Raw genomic sequence first — 24,922 nt, forward strand, 5'->3', positions numbered from 1 at the left:
GCTTGTTGTTGTTTTTTTGTTATAACAGGGTTTTTTCTGCATAGAGGAATTTTTTGGTGGCACCCACCGAAGAGGTTTTAGCCAGCCCCAAAGGAAAAAAAGAATTGAGAGTTAAAAATAGCGATTCAAATCCTCTCCGAATGTGTTTCAGAGCAATTTACCAAACAACGTTAAATAAGCAGAACATAAATTTAAATATGAGAGCTAATCTGTTTTATTTCCAGAGTCAGGCTGTACCGGACTGTCCTGGTGATTTATTTAAATATTAATATTATTTTTTTTAACCAGTTTTGTTAATTAGGGTTTTATTTACTCCAGCATAATATACATTTTTGTTTATCACATTGTCAGAAATAACAGGTAAATGCATAAACTTCTGTCAGATATGCAGAAGAACGGACTCATTTTCTTTACTGTAGGCGGACTGATCATGCTTTCTGCATATGTGCAATATGGAAATGCAAGCAGCCCATTAGCTTAGCTTACCACAAATGTGGGCGGCATTGGCGCTACGTGTTGAAGTGTCCTTGGGCAAGACACTGAACCTTGAATTGCTCCTGATGCTGCGCCATTGGTGTGTGAATGTGTGTATGTGTGTGAATGTTTATCTGATGAGCAGGTGGCACCTTGTATGGCAGCATCGGCCACACTGTATAAATGTGTGTGAATGGTGAACAGTTCCTGTACCATGTAAAGTGCTAAGTCCATTACATTACATTTACAATTGAATGTAACAAAATCTGCCTACAGGCACCTCTAAAGCTCACTAAGTAACCCCTTCTATCTAGTTTTTTTAATTTGTACTTAAACCACAGTGTAAAAACAGGTTTGGGTTTTACAGGGTAACTATTTTTGGCTCTGAACAGTGACTGGAGTCTTGTAAGCTCCTTTCCCACAGCCTCTTCACGGTGGGATTGTTGCACCTTTAAGCTGCCTTGTCATCTGTGTGAAAGTTACAAGATGGAATGGGGCGACACAGTGGTTGCGCCTGTAAGCTGGCAGTGGAGGTAGACACAGAGCCGAACCGACGTCTGTGTGGGACAGCCAGCACGGAGGGACTACATGCAGTACGATGCACGGGTCAACCCACAGGCAGCTCAAAAAGTGACAAAGCAGCGTTCCGAGTAGCCAAAGTTATTAATAACTTACAGAAACATTGCGTGAAGTAGTCCTCCTCCTCTTCCACTCTGTCTCTCCTTCTCTCAAACACACACACACTCACACATTCAGTCGCTCTTTACTGACAATTGAAATTAAATAAAACATAAAGTTGGCGGTTTGTGGGGTGGGTCCGGTTTGCGTCGTTGATTGAACGGTGACGATCGGCTCACACAAAGTAGCTGCCGACGCAGTTGTGTTACCCCTCTTTTGCTACCTGAATGCTGGCATGCTATGTGTAATCACAGACTGGGGCCTCATGACGCCTTTGCTTGGTTCTGTGTGAATAAACAAAGCCAGCATAACGGCAGACCTTTATTGCGGCACTATTGCAGTATCTTTCAGTTATCTTTAGTTGCCTGTCCATGGCGTATAAATATATATATATAAATATGGCATATAACCTTTGACTATTCTAGTTGCTCTAATGCTGCGTTCCAGACACAATTTTTACCCTGTAAGTTACGACTTCAAGTCACGACTCACGACTTGGTAGCGTTCCAGGCAAAGTCACCACAAACCCTTCTAGCTAGCGTTAGCTAGTGGCTACCTAACGTTGATGTTAGCTAGCGCTAGCTGATGCTAGCGATTTCTAGTCTGCGACATATTTTGGGCTTCATTTAATAAACATAACCTGTAATAGTACACAATCATATGTGTATTATTTTGATTACAATGTGCGGAATTACTTTATGTTGCCTATTTATGTCTATTTATTTCTATTTCTCACCATTATTCACAGGCATCTGTACAGCATCAACAGGGGTCGCCATTGTTGTTTATGGGTGTGTGACGTCAAAAACTGTACGGTCTGGTACGAGTTCACGGGTAGTAAGTTACGGGTTTGACTGCCGTTCCAGGGCACGTTCACAGGTAGAAGGTTGTGAAAACACAGGTTACGGGTTGCCTGGACCGCAGCATGACATCTGGCAAAACACAGGAAACACCAGATGATACTTTGAGAGTAATTGGAAATCATACAGTGTCAAAGAATTATACTCAGTAACAGTAATACATCATTTCTTTCTGCCACACAGCATAATGTTTTCTATGTACATGCCACTTTGCAACACAGTAATACAGTAGAGACCTAATTGTATGATATTTCAATATCCATCCAGCTTTCTACGATGTGCTATGTTGACAAGGGGCTAATGCTTGGAGGCTAAACTGTACGGTAACGTTATAGGCTACAACAACATTCAACAATGTACATAAAGTTATTTTTAGTATGTTTTCCACGGTTAACAGCGCTAGACTAACCCACGATTAAATTGGCCATGTAACATCAGCTGTATGTGTAGTTGATTCATCTAATGCTAGCCAGCTAACGCATCAGGTCCATCTGCCCTTTCTCCCCGGCACTAAGAGACTTCAGTCAGAATGATAGCCGACAACAGTCCCGGGGACACAGCTACAGTTAGCCCCTTAGTCAGCGACTACAGCAACCCGAACCCAGCCAGTGCCTGGTGCTAACAATGCTACGGCAATAACCAACAGTTTAATGTTCAGTCGGGGAACAGACCACAGGTGCCCGCGTCTAGCCAAAATCAAGCCGCCATAGGGGCCAACAGACGTCTCTGGTCCAGAGACATTTTAATTGACAATGGTGGTTAACAATGAAGACAGCAACTGCCATGATCCCACGCAGCTTCACAACATCATCAAAAGTTTGTGTTTACATCCATGGTTTCAATTAAGAGACCCCTAGCGGGAGAAAATTACATATTGTATGTTGTGCTCACATCAGAGTCTTGCAGCCTCAAGTCTAGTTGAGGAGCAGTCTGTTATTGTGTGAAGACAGAGGGTTGTGACATCTTTCTGCCAAACACTGCTACCTGAAAGAGTCCAGGCTGATGTGCATCATTAACTTTGACAGTAAAACAATATGTCTCTACTCTGCTAATGAGACATGATGTTGTAATCATAGCCACATCCCCACTGTTGATTTGCACCATTGTCTTGTTATTGTTGTTTATTGGCTGTTAATCAGAGTGTGGTGTGCTTAAGCTTGTCTAAAGTATTATACAAATGAAATAAAAACGCAATTGAAACTGGAGCTACTGTATTCCCCACTTCCCTGAAGTAATGAAGGTTATTTAGTTTATTAGTCATTTCTTCTCCATACAGAAATTATTTATTAAGAAATAAAAAGACATTTTATTAGTCATGTTTTGAACAAATCACTGGAGTCCTGAAGGAATGAACTATTCTTGGGCACATCAGAGTGACAACATAGATAGAAGATCCTTTTCTAATAACTAAAGTTATGTTCTGATAACATAAGCTCTTTAGAACCAAAGCATAACAAATATATGGAATGTTGTTTTCTTTTGAAAAACCTTAATATATGTAAACTGAAAAGACCCTTAAAATAAAATTTAAATTGCCCCTTTCTATACATCATTGCCATTCAAAAAGGTCATAAATTGTAGTAAAAACAAACAAGAGCAGAACATGTTGCTTATTTTGGTAAAGGAGTCAAAGCACAAGTTCAAAAGTGAAGTTTGTATGGTGCGCATTCCTTTTTTAATTGCATTTGTTTCTGTGAACTGGGGGGAAAAAACATAGGAAATTTGAACCACTTTGTATCAGTTTCTAATTGTATTTCTCCTTCTCTCTCTGTTGCTCCTTCACTCGGTTCACCTTTTCTAGATTAGTCCATCTGCAGCTCTGAGTCTGTCTTTTACCAGCTTCTCTGTATGTAAGAATCTGTGTGCTTGCGTATGTCAGATGACCTATTGAAATCATTGCGGTGCAGTGTGCCTGTTACCACGGCAACACAGGCTTCTCCGTCTCTCTTTCTTTCTCTCCCTCTGTCTCTCTCTGTGTGTCTCCCCTCCCCTTTCATTTCCCCTCCACACCAGAGTGAGGTCATGTGACCGTGCTGACGTCAAGCTGGAGAGGCAGGCGAGCAGAGGGGCGAGTTAGTTTGTGGGCTTTTAACAAACCTCCTGCTCACACTAGGAGTCTCTGGTAGTCTTTCAGTCACTCCGTCTCAGTCGCTAAGTCTGTCTTCTTCTCCTCCTCCCCCCCCCCCTCTGTTGTTCCCCCTCTCTCTCTTGCTCTCATCTTTGTTTCTTTCTGGTGCTCTTCTTTATTCTCGCCTGTTGCCTCTGCTGCCACTGCTGCTTCCACAAACTTAGTCTTGAGAGAAAGTGCTGGGTGATGGACTGCTGAACGGCTTGTACGTTGATACAAAGTGAGGTAAGCTTCCTGTGTTTTCTCTTTGTGTGTGTATTGTGTGCTTTAGCAGCTAGTGGTTGCGCTGAGAGGGGTGTGCAGTAAATTAAAGCTGGATGAAGGAGAGCTTTGACCTCATGAGTTTGAGTCACATACTTGTGCAGAAGGGAAGTTGTCTTTTAGATGAATTCCTGACAGAGAGGGAATGAGGCTCTGTGTGCTTCGGGAAACTCTTTTTGTCCCCCTTTAATCATTTGGCAAAACTTAAGTAATGTAGTGTGTGTTTGAGGTTTTCAAGGGAAAGCCCTGATCAGGGTGTGATCTCGAAGATAAGTTGCTTTTCTTTCTCAGCACCACATCTGTTTTCAAACCCTCTGCAGGAAGTGAGTGTCTGATAGAAGAGAGAGAGAATGCGAGCGTGATCGTTACGGTGGATGAGTGTGTTATGTGTTGTGTAGTTGAAAGTGATGGGCAGCTCCACATGGCTTTTCCTCTCAAAGCGTTGCTAATGTTAGAGGCAGTAGTGTGGGCTGGAGCTGCTGGCTCTGTCTGCCAGAGAGCCAGAGGCGGGGGGGAGGCAGCTGCCACCTGCCCCCCTCAGAGGGGATGGGAAAGCCTCAGAGGTATGCGCTGCAAAAATGTAACTCTTACACAGTCTCAAGGTTAGCTGTGATATTCTGTTTTTCTAAAGAAATCCAGTAATGGTGTGAGATGAGGACATTTTTCAAAAGGTTTTTTTTTTTTTTTTTTTAAGAATTGTCTTTGTGTGTGTGTGTGTGTGTGTGTGTGACACACACACACACACACACACACACACACACACACACCTCCCTGTGTGCCTCAAACAATAGCATGCCAGCCCAATTTAGCCCAGATCGAGTGGAAAGAAAGGGAAATGTGCATAACAAGTGGTTTGGATCTCCCTACAATACTCCAGGCTCTCTCCTCCTCCTCCTCCTTCTTCTCTCTCTAGTTCTCTAGAACTCCTCTGCTGTGAGACTTTATCTCTTCCTCTCATTCCCTCCTCAGCAGTGCCTCCCTCCTCCAACTTAACAAAGTGGAGACAAGCCAAGGGCATGTAACAGGTCACTGTCTAAAGTATTCTAGTTGCAGATATCTACTGACTCCATCCAATTAAATGCTCCGATTAGAACACAGATTTGCATTTGCTGTGCTGATTAGATTGGATTTACGGTTTGGTTTGGAGGTTGCTGTGACATAATACCTTACATGGCCTATTTGAATACACATTTTTTATCAGTGAATAGCATTAGGTTACATAAAGGCAGATATACAATATACTTTAGGGAGTAATTCAATAGTGTTGATCCTGCACTTATTTTTTTTAAACTCTTGCAAATGGGGAATACTCCTGCTTTAAATGATCTAAATGTAAAATCTGGATATTTTTCTTTTACTGAGAATCCCAGAAAAGATTTCAGAAGCAGACTAAAAGTAACATGAATTTTGACATTCACTAGTTTGTGCAAGCTATTAGTCTTCCTTCAGTGTAAATTGTCCGTGTAAAGCAGTTCCTGCAGTCCTGTAAGCCTAAGGGCACATCATTCACAAGTGTCTTACTGTTGTGAAATGAGCTGCATGAATACCACGAGGAGCCATTTTGAGTTTAGAGACAGAAAAGGTCTGTCTTCATGTCCGTCTAACAAAATAATACTTCCAAGCATACTGTTATCTAATGTCACATCTAATGTGTTTATGAGCTGGATATGTTGGCAGCAGTTACCATGCAGAAAGAGCCACTGACAAACACACACACACACACACAAACCTCTAGCATACAGCCAGTAGCTTTATCTGACATCCTGCAGCAGTGGATTATTCTCTTGACGCGTGTGCGTGTGTGTGTGTGCGTGTGTGTGTGTGTGTGTGTGTGTGTGTGTGTGTGTGTGTGTGTGTGTGTGTGTGTGTGCTGTTGAATGTTTTCCAGCAAGATTTTTACCATCCTACAGGAGGTGGCTAAATATAATACAACTGTAAATTAGTACACATTTTTCAGACTATCATAATCTTGTATTGGTAAATGCTTAGTATTAAAACAGCTATGGTGGTGTGGCAGCCAGATGATCACTGATGGCATCTTAGCTGTTATCTTGGTGCTGTATTGACACGATGACATTTTTATTTTATGTCAAAAGGCGATGAATGAACCGACTGTTATTCAGAGGAATTGTTATGTGTGTGAAATTATCTTTATACTTAGAACAACGTAGAAAAAGATACACGCTTACACGCACAGTGATTTTGGATATAAGCAATTAACAAGTTACTGGAAAATTTTATTTGATACTTGAAACCGACTCTTTCATTTCACACTAACTCAACACACACACATTCATGTACTCATATTAGAACAGAGGTAATGGCATGACTGAGATGGTTTCCATGGTATTTGCTCATTTTGTTCAGTGGATTTCATTTACGCAGAACACACACCAGGCACAGGTCTGGCTTTTTTCCAGCTTTTCTCTTTGGGGTTTTATCACTTTATTGGTTTTACACCTCTGTATTCCATAGGGCTGGGATTGATACGGTAATCTGCAGGGTTGAGCTCATTATTGTCCTCGTAACCAGGGCTGTGTACTGAATTCAATACTTTTTAGACACCGACCAAATTGCCTCTAAAGTATTGCCTCATCATTTAATACCCAATTTCAAGGAGTAAATCTCATTAGAGATTTCAGTGAGCCAATGAGCACGCAGCATGCTTCTGCCAAGATCTAACAATGTTTGTGATTGGCTGTCTAACGTTACATGTCGTAGAGGCATACAGGAAAAACTACGTTAAACACAGAGATGAGGCATAGTAGGAGCTGAAAAGAAATAAAAAGATTTGTGTCGTAATGTGTAATGTTGTAATTTTTTTTTTAAACTATTACCCAGCCCTACTCATAACAACTAGGCAACATTACGGCATCAAACTCATCAGTTTTCTCATCCGTCCTGCAACTAAAAGCCAACACAACACAAACTATCAGTTAGTCTATAATTGTGAAGCAGGTACAGCTCCCTTAATGTCAATGTTAGCAACTGCTTACATCTTGCTACATAAAAAATGAGACTAAGTTAGGCAAACGTCAGTATCTAAGCAACACAGTCAGCAAGGGTGCAGGTGTTTGGCACACATTACAAAATAAAGACAAAACTTTTATTGTTTTACCCCCAAATCAAATGCATTTTGGACTCAATTTCAATGTCATTCAGTGTGTAGGGTTGTTTTAAAAACAAATGATGTGATTAAGAATGGTGGTGTGTCGGACTTAATGGTTAAGACACTAACTAAATAACCACAACCAGGCCTGTAACAATTATTACATAATTGTCTAATTGTCAATATTTTTATTAATATTTTATTTTGTTTAACTGCAATTATTTGCTAACATTAGCTAAGGTCTTAAGGCGTATGACTGGTACTTGTTGATCTTGTTTTAGATATGCCAAATTGTAATTATATAAGTGATTATTGGTCGGACTATATATTTTTATTATTTCCTTTGTAAGTTGTTGGCACTTAACCCTATACAGCAGCACTTCTCAAGCTCCGGACCAAACTGCAAGTAAATCCAGACCCAGTACACACTTCATGTTATGAAAATTGTCTACTGATCAATTCATTGTTAGTGATGTTAAATATACGCTGAAAAAAGTTGAGGGCAAAAAAAAATAATAATAATATATTGTTAATCGCAATTATTTCTGAGACAATCATACAGCAAAATTGGGAATTGTTACAGTTCTAACCACAACATGACCGATTCTCTTCCTGCCAGTGACATTACATTCCCCTCTCTCTCTCTCTCTCTCTCTCTCTCTCTCTCTCTCTCTCTCTCTCTCTCTCTCTCTCTCTCTCTCCCTCTCCCTCTCTCCCCTCATTTCCTGTCTGTACAGTCAGTATCAGATAAAGGTAAAATTATAAAACGTCCTGGGCTGCACTGTCCTATCACTGTGGTGAGACCAACATCAATACCATCACAACTAGGGCTGTGTATTGGCAAGAATTTGGCGTTACAATACGTATCACGATACATGGGTCACAATTCAGTATATTGCAATATATTTCCATACTGTGCGTAAGGCAGTATATTGGGATTTTAGACAGTAGGGGGTTTAAACACAACATAAACGTGAACCACTGTCTTACATGAATATTTTTGCGCATAAACTAAAAAAAAAATATTATTGCAATAACAATATTGCGCTTTTGAAAATCGATATAAAATATTGTGATACTCAAGTGTATCGATTTTTTCTTACACCCCTAGTCACAACCCAAGAAATCCGAAAGTATAAAAGAGCAGAGAGTACAATTTTACAGAAAAACAATGTAATGCATTGTCATTTGTTAAAGGTGATTAGTTCCAGTGCTGCCAGTGTCTTTTGTCTGCTCTACAGTTAACTTGTCAGAACTCTGCACATACTAGATCAGGGTATACTTGTGTAAGTTTGTCAGCATGCAGCATGTATCTGTGTGTTTGCAGGTGGGTGAAAGCAGGGTGCCAGTTACTTGCATGAATAACACTAAGTGTGTGTCTGTTCTAAACATATGAATGCAGGGTTTTCTGCGTGTCCAGGTGAGTGTAAAGTGTGTTTCTTTGTGGAACAGATGGAAATCCATTGTTGCATTAAGTTCTAAATCAAAGTCAAAATTAATCTAAGATAGTTATGTCATGGAAAAGGTGACGTGATGTATTTTGCCCACATCCGTTTAAGAAAAAAGATCCTGAAGAAAACAAGTTTAATTCTGCTACACATAGCTGAACTGTATGAACCAGGCTTCTATAACATCCTGTTTTGTACTTAAGGGAGTCTCATATAACACTGGTGGAAACTAACTTGAAAGCGGTTTATGTAACTGTTGATTTATGACCTGAGCCGGAGACAGAGACAGAAATGGAGAGAAATAGAAAGAGTTTAGGGCTACATCCACACTACTATGTTTTAGTGTTTTAAAACAACAGTTAGATGTGTTCCCTGCCTGGATTCCTCTCACTCTTTTATCAGGTGTTCAATAATAGCTGCTCTAGGTGCTGGAGCAAACCAGGAGACGGTATCAAGCAGCGTAGGGCTTTGTCTTTTTTCTGATTGTTTAGGGTGGTTATCAATTTGATATGTCAAAATTGAACTACTGACATTCCATCTACACTGGTAAGTGTAGTGATAGTGGTAAGTGATTATAGGCTGTAGGAAACTCCTTTGTGTGTGTGTGTGTGTGTGTGTGTGTGTGTGTGTGATGGTCTCAGCAATTGGCTCTTATTATAAGTTTTGGTTGTTCTCCATTCATTCTGCAGCTGGCCAGTATGTGTTGGTAGGACACGACATACTCATCAAAACAAACAAAACAATATACAGTGCCAAAAACTCCAGACTTTATTTAATGGAGTGGTAATTAAGTTTTCTAGTATCATTTACAGTTGTGTAGCATATGGATTTAATTTGAAATGGAAAATGTTTTAAAATGTGGGCTTGTTCACATAAACACACTCAAAGAGAGTGCCATTTATGTTTGAGCTCCTGCTCTCAAATGGGAAACACAAACTTCACTGAAGTGAATTGGATGTCACAGTTAGGCAAAAGGTACTTGACACACTGGGTTTGAGAACTGTGTGAGATCTCCTGTGTAGTTTTGCATGAATATATGTATATTCAACAATGGCAATGGACACTCTGTTAAATAGTGTGTTACTGATTATGTTACACTCAAATCTCAAAATGTGTTTGTGCAGTGTAACTTCCCAACTCTGCTGAAGGAGCAGGTTTTAAAACACACATTAGACTCAAGTGTGGAAAGGTCGGTCACCGTGGTTACTGTGCTTAGATGACTGTGACATATTTCACTACTGCATCCCTTTAAAGGTCAGAACTAAAAGAAGGGGAAACTGACATTTCTCTGCCGAGGTGTTGTGGTAGTTCTAGATAATAGTTACTCATTGACTGTCATAGTACCACCACACTAGATGGACGTGTAATACAGTCGTCAGACAAAGTTGTCTTCCGTTGCTGTTAGCGTTGGGCATCGTTTTGATTTTAACAATTCTTATTCCATTACCGATTCTTTCTTTCGATTCCGGTTCTCATCGATTCTCAATTCAGATTCTTTGAGTTCAATGGTGATTTACAGTTTTACCGGGCTTTTTCAAAATAAAATGAAGCCACACTTTAGAGCGCAGCTTCCTGTGCTCCGTGGCTGCAACACAACAAGCGCCTGGAAGTACGGTGGCCGCTACGGAAACCGAAACTTACGCGTTAAATGATGATCGGATTCTAAACCAAATTCCAAGTTGGAACCGATTCTCGATGCCCAATCCTAATTGCTGTAAAGGAAAACATGACTTTTCCCGCCTTCACCATGTCATCCATCCAGCAAACACAGCAATGGAGACATGGGATAAAACACAAAGAAGCAGTTTACGCTGACCACTCTTTGATCTTGCAGTCTCCACCTCACTCCCCATAGATATATATGTTTTATATCTATGTCACTCCCACTAATATTTATCAAAGGCAAAATATGTGTCAAACCATTCTGAATGAAGTATTGTGGTGCTGCAGAGACGTCCCGGCCTACAAATCCAATCCTACAGACGTAAGGAAAAAAGTCTTTGTTTGGTACAGATCCTTGCAAAAATCACAATATAATCAGTATTTTATTTTAATATTTGTCAATAAAAAAGGGGATTAATGATACAAAACTCATCATCTTGAATCATATATATCACTCACAATATCAGTCAAAATAATTGCAATAAGATATGTTTCTCATATCGTGCAGCCCTATGATAGAATATACCATAAAATAGCAATAACTTTAAACAAGCGTTACCCAGAGCAGCACGACATAAATGATGTCACTCTTCACCCCCTGTGAAAGCATTCATCTCTGTGACTTACAAGCGGAGTGAGAGCTTGCAGACAGACACATGCAAGTGGTGGTTTCGAGGGACAGCTGGTCAGCCGCACTCTTGTCATTCTCTAATAGGCTTCTTTAGAAAGCGGTCATAGGTCATTCAACTGAAAACCATCCCCAATGAGGTGCAGAATACTTTTAGAGATTGCTCTGACCTAAAGTATAGCCTTGGCCTATAAGCTCCCATAGCATCGGTGTAGGGGAACTATGGGAAACAGATGTTCTATTTTTACCCACAGAAAGGAATTCACACACGTTGTCATGTCATGCTGGACACAAGAGACAAAAGGAGGAGTTCTTTTTTCAGTAAGCTGTTGCTTTCTAGAGTGTACTTGTTGGTGGTACTTTGTACTGCAAAAAAAGCTGCCATCACTGAGAATTTTTCTGTCTTTACACAAAGGAGTTTTTTTGAGTCAGAAAACCACACGTCACTACTCACAGTTTGTGAATCAAAGGATCATCAAGATTGTTACAACAACGTAACAAAGTTTACTTTATTAGCTTTTTGTTTTTTATTTTAGTTAGACACTTTATAATTGCGGTTCACTCACTTGTGATAATGTTGTTGGACAATAAAAATTAGATAGATCGGCATGATAGTCAATATCTTAGTGATTTTAATACTTTTAATACTACTTTTTTACCTGGCTACACAGATAAAAGGAAGCTGGATATCCATTCCTTTAAACAAAGTAGAAATTCAGCTATGTGTTGCAACTTTATTTGTTGCTGTGTCTCTGCTGCTGTTTGTTAGTGAAATATGATACCACAGTATTCAAGATATTTCAGTGGTTGTAGTAATGTGTTTCGGAAATGAGAGAACATTAACATGATTCTTTAAATGTTTGACAGGAAGCAGGAAGCCAACCACATCTGATTTCATTGTCAGCCATTACAGTACTTTGGATCATCTAATGTAGTGGTATACAGATATTTAGCCACAACCACATTATTCTTTTCCAAATTTGATTTAAAATGCGTACTTTAGATCTATTTGTCAAAAACAACATTATGCTTAATAATGTTTAGTGAAAGAACATTTATCAAAGGCTGCTTAGTGGGCATTTTGACTGAAAACAGCCAGCTCTGTGTTCGAAGCTGCAAGTGGCTGCTATCCATGAGTTTGAAGTAGGGCTGGGTAATAAATAATTTTTCATAAAAATATCCATATATGAGACTAGATATCGTCTTAAAATTTGGATATCATAATATGACAAGTCTTTTTCTGTTTTTTAAAGGCTGCAGTACAGTAAAGTGATGTCATTTTCTGAACTTACCAGACTGTTGTAGCTGTATTTGCCTTTACCCACCCTAGTCATTATATCCATTATATATTACTGATTATTACTTGTCAAATCTCACTGTGTAAATATTTTGTGAAAGCACCAGTAGTCAACCCCACAATATCGCCGCAATATCAACATCGATGTATTTGGTCAGAACATATCGTGATATTTGATTTTCTCCATATCACCCAGCTCTAGTGTAAAGGCTTATTAAAACACTGTGCAGTGATTTATGATAATATGAGGAAGGATTTTACAATGAATCATGTAATCCTGGGTCTTAACAATTTTAAGGTAAGCAGTAGAAATTAAGCACTTGCCTATATTGTCAGCACAGTCTGTTGCGAGATGACGTTGCATTGTATAAAGAATCCTTTTGCAAAACCATTTAGTATGTGTACTCACTGGGCCTGGATGTGTTTGGTGCTTGTCCAAGCCCAGTCGACGATCACTGTCCAGGTGTAGACCATGAAGACTTTATGAAGGAGCATTTGGCGCTGGACACAGAACACTCATCATAGATTAGGGCTTTAATAGTTTAATTATTCACTCCTAACTTATTTCAACATCAAATTGGATCACTTTTGGGAATAACTAATAGAAAATTAATAGTTGAGCAAAAATAGCATGCTTTGGCATTAAATAATGCTTTTGGGTCAGTACAGAGAAGACACCGGGAATGATGAAATGTGTTTCATAAGAATTCTGATTTGATACTTGAAAATGTCCAACTGCTGATGACATTATTTTGAAAGTAGCTGTTCTTTCTACTATTCACATGGAGCACAGAAGTAGCTCTCAGCCAATATGGAAGCTCTTGAATTATTCACAATATAGCATGTGAATTATTTCCGAAAGGAAGTATTGCAAATGACAGTGTGGCAGCTAGGAGTGGATAGATCACAGATACTACTTCTTATTCCTCGGTGCCTGCACAGATTTTGGTCAGTCAAGGTGCATGCCTTACGGGGTGTGTGAGGCAAAAGGAGGAGAGTGCTATCACTAAATTGTCACTAAGAAATGACTCAAATGCAATATCTGCATGGAAATTGCTTTCTTTTTTTTTTAAGATTATTTTTTCGGGGCTTTTCCCTTTTATTATGTAGTGACAGTGGATAGATAGGAAATGGGGAGAGAGATGGGGGATGACACGCAGCACAGGGCAGCAGGTCAGATTCAAACCCGCTGCAGGACTCAGCCAACATGGGGCGAACACTCTTACTGGGTGAGTTAGAGGCCGCCCCGGAAATTGCTTTCTGAAGCTGTGCATTTATTGTGACCCGTCAGAAATTAATATGCTAACATAGAGAGGGGATATTGTATGCTTGTATGTTGTGGCAGCTGTTCACACAGATAGAGATATTTTAAGCCCACACAGATAAGTGCTTCTCTGGTTTTGAATATCTGTTGCACACGTGGCAAATGCTGTGGTAGAACTTCAGTTTAAAAATGCTTTCATACTCTTAGATTAGTTATCTACACAGTAGTCTATATCCACAACGTTCCATTTCCGGGATTGCTCCGGTGCTGCCGGAAATTCAGCCGTATGTCCTTCTTTTCGGCCGGATGTCCTTTACCTTCCTCTTTCTTTGTGTTGGCATTTTAAACTCCGGTGGATTCATGATGACTATGGTTAACTCCTCCTCAGATCTCTGCAGGGTAAATCCAGACAGCTAGCTAGACTATCTGTCCAATCTGAGTTTTCTCTCGCACAACTAAAACTACTTTTGAACGTACATGTTCAACCAAAACAAGTTCCAATCCCGGAAATGAAACCTCATCGCTATAGACTACACTAAGCATAATAATGACAATTAAGACAACAAACAACACCTTACTGTTCTAGTGTTCACAAGTTTGGTTTCTAATAAACCAGGCTCCTAATGTTATTGAGAAGGACTGGTAGTTGACACAGTTTCTTATGTGTTGTGGTAAGGTGGTGTTCCAATCGTGGGAGGCTCTGGCAGAAAAAGCTGATTGGCCAAAACTACTTCTCTATTGGCTTTAGCGTTGTTTGATTGTTTCTGTGAGACAAGAAGTGTACAGACTTGGCTATAGATCGAATTACAGTTGTATGGAATTAAGCTAATCTAATTCTATTCTTATTCTAAACCTAATTATATTTACATTAATCAGTTGCATATTCTGACTTTCCTTTGTACAACACAGAAAATGATTCAAACTGCCTACCAGTCTATATATATTGAGTCATCCTAACACTCCAAAACATTTTTACTGTTCAACACTTCCTAGTTTCCTGGGTTCATCCTGACCCCTGACCTCCACTGTGATGGAACTTGTTATTTTCTGTGATGTTCTATCCTGTTTCTATATTTATTTTTTTGACCACAGGAAGCAGAGCGAGCTTTGTTGCATCCCCAGGGGCATTCTTCAATCAGAGCCATCTCAAGCGCTGCCCGAGTCAAATTTTTGTCATTCCCTTTTCTCTTTTTTTCACCGTTCTTACTGTCTTACTACTCTGTCTCTCATAATGCATACACTGTTAGACATGATATACCTTGCCCTTATTCTGTAACAACCATACATTCTCCAGCTGCTCCTATAGTTGCTCTGCAAACAGTTTTATCAGTTATAGTTCAGCACATTTTACAGCCATCCCACTTCACCTTTCACATGCTAATTGGAATTTGTACGTAGAAAGCAGTTCTTTTTTTATCATCAGTTTTATGGAAAATTCACTTTGAACAAACAAAGCACAACCAAAACAAGCAGCAGTTTGTGTATTAAGCATTTAAAGCAGCTACACAGATGTTTTTAACTGGTTATGAAAGAATCTCAATTTATACTGATGCCTTTATATGACCTATATAAGCAAACAAGACCATCAGCGAAAGATTGGTTGTCTTTATAGGTTTTCTTAATGCCTGTCCCCAGGTCTGATCCCTGAGAAAACAGACATGGAGAGCGGAATAGACTATGTTTATGTATTGAGTAGTAGGTTAGCAAGTTAAAAGAAAGCAGGAGGAGATTTTTGTAAAATGTACTTTTTTCAAAGAGAAAAACAGTAGAATTGACCGAAGAACCAAAAAAAAGCTAAACAAGGAAAGTGATAGAGCACAGGCGAAAACATGAGTCAACCTTGGTCGGCCATTCAACCGATCCTAAATTGTCCCTCTTCCTCCTAGACAGGTACGAATAATATTCATTGTATTTATGAAATAAATTGTGCGACGTGGTTGTACATCAATATATAAATTTACATTAGCTAAAACCAAGTTTACCTTGTTTTACCATCATCATATTACAGTTATTAATCCTACTTACCCACAAATGGATGCATTACCTTGTCAGTATGCATTTTGCAAACAGCTGTGTTTAAAACAGAATAATATTAATTTAAAATAAGTTGAGTCTTTTCTTTTACTCGCTTCCAACACCAATGCACCCGCTAGCCAGATCAAGGTCTTTCCGACACGAGGCGGTGATGTAGTATAATTTTGAGTGGTAATTTATAATTTGCCACTGTAGACTGGATAGGTACAGCACAAATGCAATAATGGGGGCTGGGCTTGTATGACATTTAAGCAGTAGTCAGACTATGCAGGGTTTATTAGGGCTGTGTATTGGCAAGAATCTGGCGATACGATACGTAATACGATACATGGGTCACAATTCATAATATATTGCAATATATTTCGATACTGTGCGTAAGGCGATATATTGGGATTTTTTTTAAGTATAATTTTAGAAAAACTAATATTTAAAAAAAGACATGATGTGCATAAAAGTGAAAGAAGTTTCCTTTAGGTAAAAATTCAGTACAGTGAAAATCAAACTGCCAGTTTGGGATTGTGGTTCCCAGGTTCTTAGTGAGCTAATGTTTATATGCTAAAGTAGGCCAAAGTTCAGCCATAGCTACGTTGTTAGCTTCTAGCAAAAAGTCAGGCACTGTTAGGTACTGTTAGGTACTGTTAGGCACTGCTAGGCACTGCTAGGCACTGTTAGGCACTGCTAGGCACTGTTAGGCACTGCTAGGCACTGTTAGGCACTGTTAGGCACTGCTAGGCACTGCTAGGCACTGCACTGTTAGGCACTGCTAGGCACTATTAGGCAAGGACACTAGTGGTGCGTCTCAGCATATCTACTGCATTCATACCGTCATCTAGCGGTAGGTGGTTTAAACACAACATTAACGTGAACCACTGTCTTACATGAATATTTTGCACTTAAACTAAAAAAAAAAAAAAGAAGAAAATCTATATAGTATTGCTAAATAAAAAAGTGTATCAATTTTTTCTTACACCCCTAGGGTTTATCCTGAAGCTTTTAAAGCTAGCACAGAACCATAATAACTTTTAATAACAGAAAGACAGACATCTATTCATCTATTCTTCCCCCCGCCCCCCCACCGTTGGAACCCATGAGTTAGTCATCCAGCCAATTAACCAGGTCCAATGATCCAGACAGAGAACTCCCACCAGGGCACCACAGACAGGGAGCCAAACAAATTAGACACAACCTCCTTTTCTGTTGGACAAAAAGGGAAGTGAAAAAGAAGAGATTCCTTACAGGCATGCAATCCAAGCTGATTCTCATAACAGTCCACTAAAAACTGTTGTCCAATCTGACTCAGCTGAGAAGATGCTTCATCCACTGTTATCCATGATCTTTACACATTTACATATATAATACTTGTAAGCAAGCCAGAATAAACAGTAAAGCTGTTATATCCTTATTCAATACCTCTGACGTGGATAATAACACAGGCACAGTGACAGATCTCTGCACTGTGGCTACATAGATGAAATTACATAACCCTTAAGTTGATTATGAAAGTGACTTGGGGAAGTGTGTCATCTTGTGCTTCTCATTGGTTCACTCTTTTTCTCCTGAATCAATAGGCACAATGTGTGGTTGTTGCCTCCTCCCCTTCCTCCTACCAGGTCTGTTACCATAGCAACCTAATGAAGGCTAAGGAGGCCATTTAAACGTATAAGGGCTGAAAATATGGCCTGTGGGTAGCATCAAGCTAACCAGCTAGCAACCCTAATCATTCCGACAAGAATTCAAATGCTGCTTGTGTGCTGTCTCACTGTCTCACCAGGTATGGTGTTGATTTGATGGCAAAGAGCTTGCACATGTATGGTCAGCTTGGCTACAAAAGAAAAAGTGAAGAATCAAGGAGTCAGATCCTAGTAAAGTTAGCTTTAGCCCAAGTAGTACAAACTCATCTGCTCCCCACTTGGATCACCCTTTATCCAGCTGCTGCCTGGCCTTCTGCCAATGCCTGTCTTTGTGTTTTCCCACCTCGCCCTCCAGTGTCAGAGCATTGTCACGACATTTGAGGGGAGAGGTTTCTCCTTTTTGGAACCAGACTAATTTTAGCTTAAAATGTGGCTGGGAAAAAGCCCTTCTTGTGCTTCAGTCAGACTGCACTATTACCAAAAAAAAAAGCATAAAACAGGTAAATTGTTGGTTGATTAGCCTTAAACAAATGGCTTGAATTGTCTTTAGGTTTTCCTGCTCTGACAGGAAAAGAGAACAGAGTGGTGTCTCTTAGTAGTAGTAGGATGTAGGTAGATGGAGGCGTTTTCTTATTTTAATTTCTATTTTTGTGTCTATGTCTTTGTCTCACATTCCCACTCCCATCTCTATTGTTCTGCTGTTCCTGCTGTCCATTGTTTTGGAGACTCAAGCTGCTGCCTTGCACTAAGAAAAACCAAATGTACAAATGTTTCTTTACACACAAAAAGACACTCCCCCTTCCCATTTCTCACATCACAGTCCCTTTGTGTGCTTAGCACTTACTGTATATTATTTGGGGGTTTCATCCCAAAACGCATTTGGGTTTCCATTAAAAAAATATTTGTAGTGAGTAGAGAGATGAACCAAATTAATAAGTGCCATGTATGCATATATTGGCTCTCAACATTTTGATGCAAAGCCATGCCAAATTATATATTAGCACCCTGTAATGCAAAGTACTCCAGGAATTGAAAGGGAGCTTTCCAAAGTGAAGTACTGTATTTGCACTCAATCTAAAACCTTGTTGCAAATCAAATTTAGTTTGCCACTGACTTGCTACCATTATAAGCAAAATCACAAGGTAGTAGGGTTTTTTTAACCTCTGGTTCAGCACATTATACTGTATACAAGATATGTTACCAGTAGACCAGTAAGTAGCCTATTTGTTAAGTTGTTAAGCCTTTAAATAATATATGAATAAATGATTGATAAGTGGGCTGATTGAGTACAGCTATGTCCTAATAAAGGGGATGGATCTTGATTTACCACACAAAGGTGGATCATTGGTCAAGTCAGAAGTGCTAGTTTCATGTTACCAGAGTTTATGCTTTACCATAGGATGGAAGCAAATATATATTTATTATGCTAATTGTATATACATTCATATAACTTCCATTTTTCAGTAACTGTAAAAATACTTCACTTCCCAGCCGTGTTTGAAGAAACCTTTGAATGAGGTCTCATGATGAAAATGTAGCTCTCAAAGGTTTCATCCCCTAAATTTGGGAAACAGCTATTGTTTGTTATAAAGTTGGCAGTGTTGGAGAGTTACGCCGGCTTGACTTATTTACACTGAACCAAACTGCCCCAGTTTGTGATTTTAGATAGCATGTCGGCATTCCGGAAGCAAAAGAGGCATGACGTATAACACAACAGCGTTGGCGTCTAGTGTGTGTATGTGTGTGCTTGTAGTCCCAACCTGTCGACTGTTCTTTTCACACAAATGTCGATTCGGCTCTGTTACTACCTCCGCGCCAGCTTAATGGCAGAACAACTCTGTCCAACCATTCCGTCTCCAAACCTTTTATACAGAATGGCGAGTGGGAATAACGGCCCAAATGCCGGCTATCCTTTTCACACAAATGTCAGTTTGGCTCTGTTACTACATCCGCTGCCAGCTTAACAGCGGAAAAGCTCTGTCACCCCATTCCGTCTCCAGGGTTTCCCCCAGAAAAGTTGTTGGCAGGTGTCTTTTTTTGACGTCTCAGACTGATGGCAGCATTAGAGCCAAATATTTTCTGTGACAAAAGAATCATGGACGGAATCGCGAAACTGAGAATTAAAAAAAACAACTATAAGACAGATTCCATAGGGCTCTACATTAAGTCAGTGCTAAAAGCTAACTGGAGATTTGAAAATATGACTACGTTCAAGTTTCCAACCGAGCCGCCCCACTGTTAGCCTGGAAATCCAGAGTTTTCGTGAGAGCACAATTTGAATTTGCTCAGCGAGTCACTCTGGCATTGAGTAATGATGCTCATTAACTATGCCCTTGTAGCCGAGCTGCACCAATCACATCGGTGTATCTGATATAGGCGGGCCAGAGGTGAGCTAAACCGATGACGACAGTTTAATCTACCAGTTAGCTCCGCTGGTAGCTAAGAGTTTAATCTACCAGTTAGCTCCGCTGGTAGCTAAGAGTTTAATCTACCAGTTAGCTCCGCTGGTAGCTAAGAGTTTAATCTACCAGTTAGCTTCTCTGGTAGCTAAGCGTATGGGGCTCTGGATACGTCAGCCCGTGTATTGTTGTGATTGGTCGTAGTGTTATCCAATTGCGTGCAGTGAGATTTTCAAATGCATGCTTGGTGCCTCGAGTTGGGCCATTTTCATTACTCAATGCCAGACCCTTAATCTTTCGGATTTAGTTCTGGATTTCCAGGCTACCCCACTGTAACTACTTTAAAAAACGTCTTAAAAATACATTCAAGATTTTTCCCCCAGTGGCTTAGGCCTGATGGGGGGCAACTTAGGCCCGGTGGGCCACCAGGCTTGCAATACACTGGGGGGAACCCCAGGTCTCCATACCTATTATTATATAGAACGGCGAGGCGAATAACGGCGCAACTTTCCCACCTTGAACAGGCTGTGTGAAAGGGGCTTCCTTTTCCCCAGGAATCTACTGCAGCTGGACCATAAGCCTTTTTCACCCTCTGTAACAGCTGGTGTCATAGATTTGGGAAAGTGAGGTAGCCAAGGCTAAATGGCATTATAGGACAAACAACTCCTATCATTAGTTGTGTTCTTGTGTTTTTTTTGTTGTTGTGGTTGTTGTTTTAAATTTGTAGGCTGGTGCTCTACTGTATGCTTCCTTGTAAAAGACAGCAGAGGTTATTATTATGGTAGAGATGGAACCTTTGGGGTGACCTGGGATTACAATGGCACAATGTGAAAGGCTGTTAAAGTCTACCAACCTGTTGGCAATGGTCTAGTTCCGTTGGTTAATATACTAATGATTATAATTTATCGATGTAAAAATAATGGTCTGGAGTAGCTGCTTCAAATGAAGGATACATGCAGACTAGACTGCTGTAAGGTTTTAAGTAGGGCTGTCAGCATTAACGCGTTAATCGCAATGCGATTAAGGGCCGAGCATAATGCGTTAATTTTTTTTAATCGTATTAATCGCATGCTGGCATTTATTAATTTATTTTCACTTCACTCGGCTTTGCGTCATGCCTAACAGACTACTATTTTGCCGTACTTCCTCGTAACACATCCTGCTGCTGCAGGAATAGCAACGCAGATTTCGGTGCCTCATTCTGGTGCCACTGATATGTCTGCACTTCTCTCTGATGCTCTGAAACAGACCTTACAGGAAACACAAACACCGCTGCACGTGACGCTAGTTAACACTATACTCAACAGCAGCTAACGTTAGCCTACCGCTAGCTAGTAGCTGGATTAAACACGGTTACAATGCTGACAGCTAACGCTAAACGGTGTAAAGTTTGACTGTATTTCACTGTAGAGGATTCAACACCGGGATGTAACAATCTGCAGCTGCTGTTGTCGGAAAAACACAGACGGTGCGTTCAATTAAACATGGTAATTTACAGCCTCGTGGTGCATTCATAGTTGTTGTTAAATGCCCTTTTCCCATCTGGTGGTTGTTTTTGTCATTCAACAGCTATTTACTAGTAAAATAAGTTATTGTTATAGTGATTACATTATTATTAAACATTTAATTGTGACGATATGGCCTTAGCAATAAACAAGCCATTCTTTAATGTTAATGTAACTGTTTAGTACCCTTCTTTTTTTCAACTTTCTTAAAAAGTACCGGTTCAGGCACCGTTGAGGCACCGTTACCGTTTTAGAAGTACCGCTTTAGCACCGGTATCCAAACCAAACAATACCCAACCCTAATATTGACTTTAGATTCAAATGTGTGACTAGATTAAATATATAATAAACAAATACAAATCTTAAAATCAAGTTCATAAAGTCACTTTCTTTGCATTCATTTGATTCCCAATCAAGATACACTGGTAAGAATTGCTTTCCATTGTTAATATGTACTCAAAAACAGTTCTGAAATGCAAAATAATGCGATTAATCGCGATTAACTATAGAAATTCAACAGTTAATCGCGATTAAGAAAATGTAATAGTTTGACAGCCCTAGTTTTAAGTCTACATTATTATCATTATTTGACACCCTGGTTCATAGAAAGGATTTTTGATATCTGTGAGTTTATATAACTGATCAAAGTTGGCTGCTTGCTACTAACCCAACATACCTGCACCCACACAACCACCTATACACACATGGGCACACACATCCTGCAGTCACTGATTCTGTGTATTTGACTGTTAGTAGCCTGTGTCCCCATGCGTATATGTATGCAGCACACTCAGTCAGAAAGCTAAAAAAATGATATATTGTGCAGCCCTATTACTATGGTAACTGCAGTGAAATTGCTTCATAAGAGAGTAAATTATTCATGTGTAGGGTGACATAAAACAAGATGAAGAGTATGGAAATAAGGTACGGGCAAAGTGGAAGAGAAAAACAGAGTTTATGAATGGGATAGTAGAAAGACGGAAATATTCGTTGACTAGTAAGTGGGACAGATGAAGGGCAGCTGAAAAGCATGAAGATGGGAAAAGATGACATGTGTCGGAGAGAATATGAAACAAGGAGTATGTATAAATTGAATAGGTTAAAATGGAGATATACTGTCTCTTTCTGTTTTCATCCTGATCCATGTCTCGTCCGCCTCTCTCACTGCTTCAGTCTCCATACCTCTCTCTTAATAGTATCAGAGCCTTCTCATAAATGTATTTATACAGAATTAACATCATCACAGTCTTCACAGCCTTTCATCATAGAGAGCCTGTGTGTTTTGCATAGATATTGTTTTGTCCAGCAGCTTAACTGGTGAGCGCGTGTGTGAAGTGGTTAGCTTCTTATAATCTGAATGTGAATCCGAGCAATGGAAACAGTTCTTCCCAAGCTCTATTTGAATCTGAATCTCCATCCGCTTCTGTCCGCACGTTTGATTTGAATGATAATCAGCGTCCAAATGGTTCTGCAGCTGGCTTCAAGGGAGGAAATGTGAGTGGATGAGAGACAGGAACAGTGGAAGCATCTGCCTGCTTCAAACAAACTACTTTGTACGAATCAATCGGCCAATCACATTGCACAGCCCAGTTGCTCTTACCTTTTCTGAACTATAGATAAAATTTGAGGTTGCACAAAAAACTGGTGTAGGATTATGAACACAAAGTCACGCAAATGAGTAAATTATTTATTCATAACTTTATTTAGTTATTAGGTTGTAGAACATAGCGGTCACTGGGAATGTTATATCTAAACTGTTATTACTATTTGTTAGATGGATAAGTGCCTCTGTTTCTCCATTGCCACATACTTTCCTTTTCCTTACCATTTATATGTAACAGACTGACACTTTAAAGTCTCTTGATTTTCTCCTTTGCAGCACTTCCAGTAGCTACTTCATAGTAAAGGGCTTTCAGAGTTACCTCCACGTTTCATGTCTTTTTTAAATCCACGCTAGCTGTGTGTGTGTCTATGGATGGAAATGACGGTCAGTCCGTCCACCACTTTGTTCCAGACCGAAGTATCTCAACAACTGTTGGATGGATTGCCATGACATTTTGTACAGACATTTGTGATCAGAGGATGCCACTATGAGGTTGACATTTTCGGTTTTGATTGAAACGTCTTGACAGCTGTTGGATGGATTGCAATGACATTCCCATCAGCCTCCGCTGTACTTTGTGTTCATCGTATAATGCCTGCACACTGGTTAGCCAGTAGAGAAGATCCCAGTGGATGTTCAAATACTCTTTCCTCAGTGCCCCCTCTGATGTAGAGATGGAGATGGTCTTGCTTGTCCACGTAGTCGGGATCGTAGCCATAGGTCGTAGCTGATAGTCTACATTTGAAAACCTCGACCGGCCAGCTGGCAATTTTATTTCCCTATCTTGATGAGCAACTCATAGCCACATGCCATCACCGTCCAACGTCAACCTCAAGTACAACTAATATTTGTAAAATAGACCAGAGATCTTCAACATAAAAAGGGGGTCCAAATTATTGTACGGTAGTTTAAAAAAAAAAAAATAATCCAACATATTATTTGTAAAGATAATTGTTTTATTTATTTACACAACGTTGATGATAGGTTACGTGCCTATAGGTAGATAGCCATAAGGTAGCCATCCACAGATACAGTTAAGGATTCACTTTGCCACATTTTAACATTGAAACGTGATGTAGGCTATAAATATATCAACTATTATTATTTTATGTATAAAGGCTTTAGCCCTACATGTTATTGTAGGCCCAGTTTAATATGCAATTTATATTTTACATTTTATACTCATATATTTATACAAAATCTGCATCTCTTTTTTAACTGAGGGGTCCTTGGTCTGACAAACGTTGAAGACCCCTGAAATAGACAATTCAGCATACATTTTGTGGAGCTGACAGAGAGGCGACTAGAGAGGTCTGTGCCAAGCCTCCGGTCTGCTGATAACAACCTTCTGTAAATCTCCAGGACCAAGTGCCGAACCTGGGGTGACAGGGCGTTTTCAGTCACTGTCCCCTCTCTGTGGAACTCACTTCCTAACCACCCACACTGTCAGCATTCAAAAAGGCCCTCAAAACCCCCTCTATAGACTTGCAGTTCCCAGCTAAATTTGGATAAAAGTGATTGATATGGTGGTCAAAGTAGCTGTATGAATAAACCAAACTGAATTTGTGAACCAGTTGACACTTCTCTTATTATCTCATCTGATCCTACCTGGCCCGTTGATGTGGAAAGTGAGCAGAGACTGTCAGATTGCCTGTTTTTGGAGAGTAAATGTTTAGATTTACCACTCCTCCCAGCCCAGCTGTGAGAAAGCAGCCTTCCAACGCTATCTGACATTCTGAACAGCACACTGAAGCGTGCAGCAGCCTTGAGAGCAGCTAAACAAAAATCCATGTCATCCCACAAGTGGGTTGCCAGCATCCTTAGTTGCCTGAGACAGGGTCATGGCTATGGATTCCATTAGTGAGGAGCCTGGCGACAGACTGAAGTGTAATCACTCTGAGGGTCAGTTGCTGTAGTAGCACTTTAAACGGTAGTCAGTGC

The 24,922-nt window shown here is 39.9% G+C and overlaps 1 protein-coding gene across 2 annotated transcripts in view; it reads left to right on the forward strand.

Moving 5' to 3' along the window:
• The window catches only part of ncalda (neurocalcin delta a), a 94,326-nt gene that overhangs the window by 48,347 nt on the left and 21,057 nt on the right, over positions 1 to 24,922 (forward strand). The window contains exon 1 of one of the 2 annotated variants that reach the window (XM_031322636.2): positions 4,063 to 4,365. The exons of the other annotated variant lie outside the window; for it this stretch is intronic. The gene's annotated coding sequence lies outside the window, so the exon portion shown is untranslated. Of the gene's footprint in view, positions 1 to 4,062; positions 4,366 to 24,922 lie in introns of those variants that run through there. 2 annotated transcript variants of the gene reach the window in all.

Source organism: Sander lucioperca, chromosome 10 (assembly GCF_008315115.2).
Source record: "Sander lucioperca isolate FBNREF2018 chromosome 10, SLUC_FBN_1.2, whole genome shotgun sequence".
NCBI classification, from domain to species: domain Eukaryota; kingdom Metazoa; phylum Chordata; class Actinopteri; order Perciformes; family Percidae; genus Sander; species Sander lucioperca.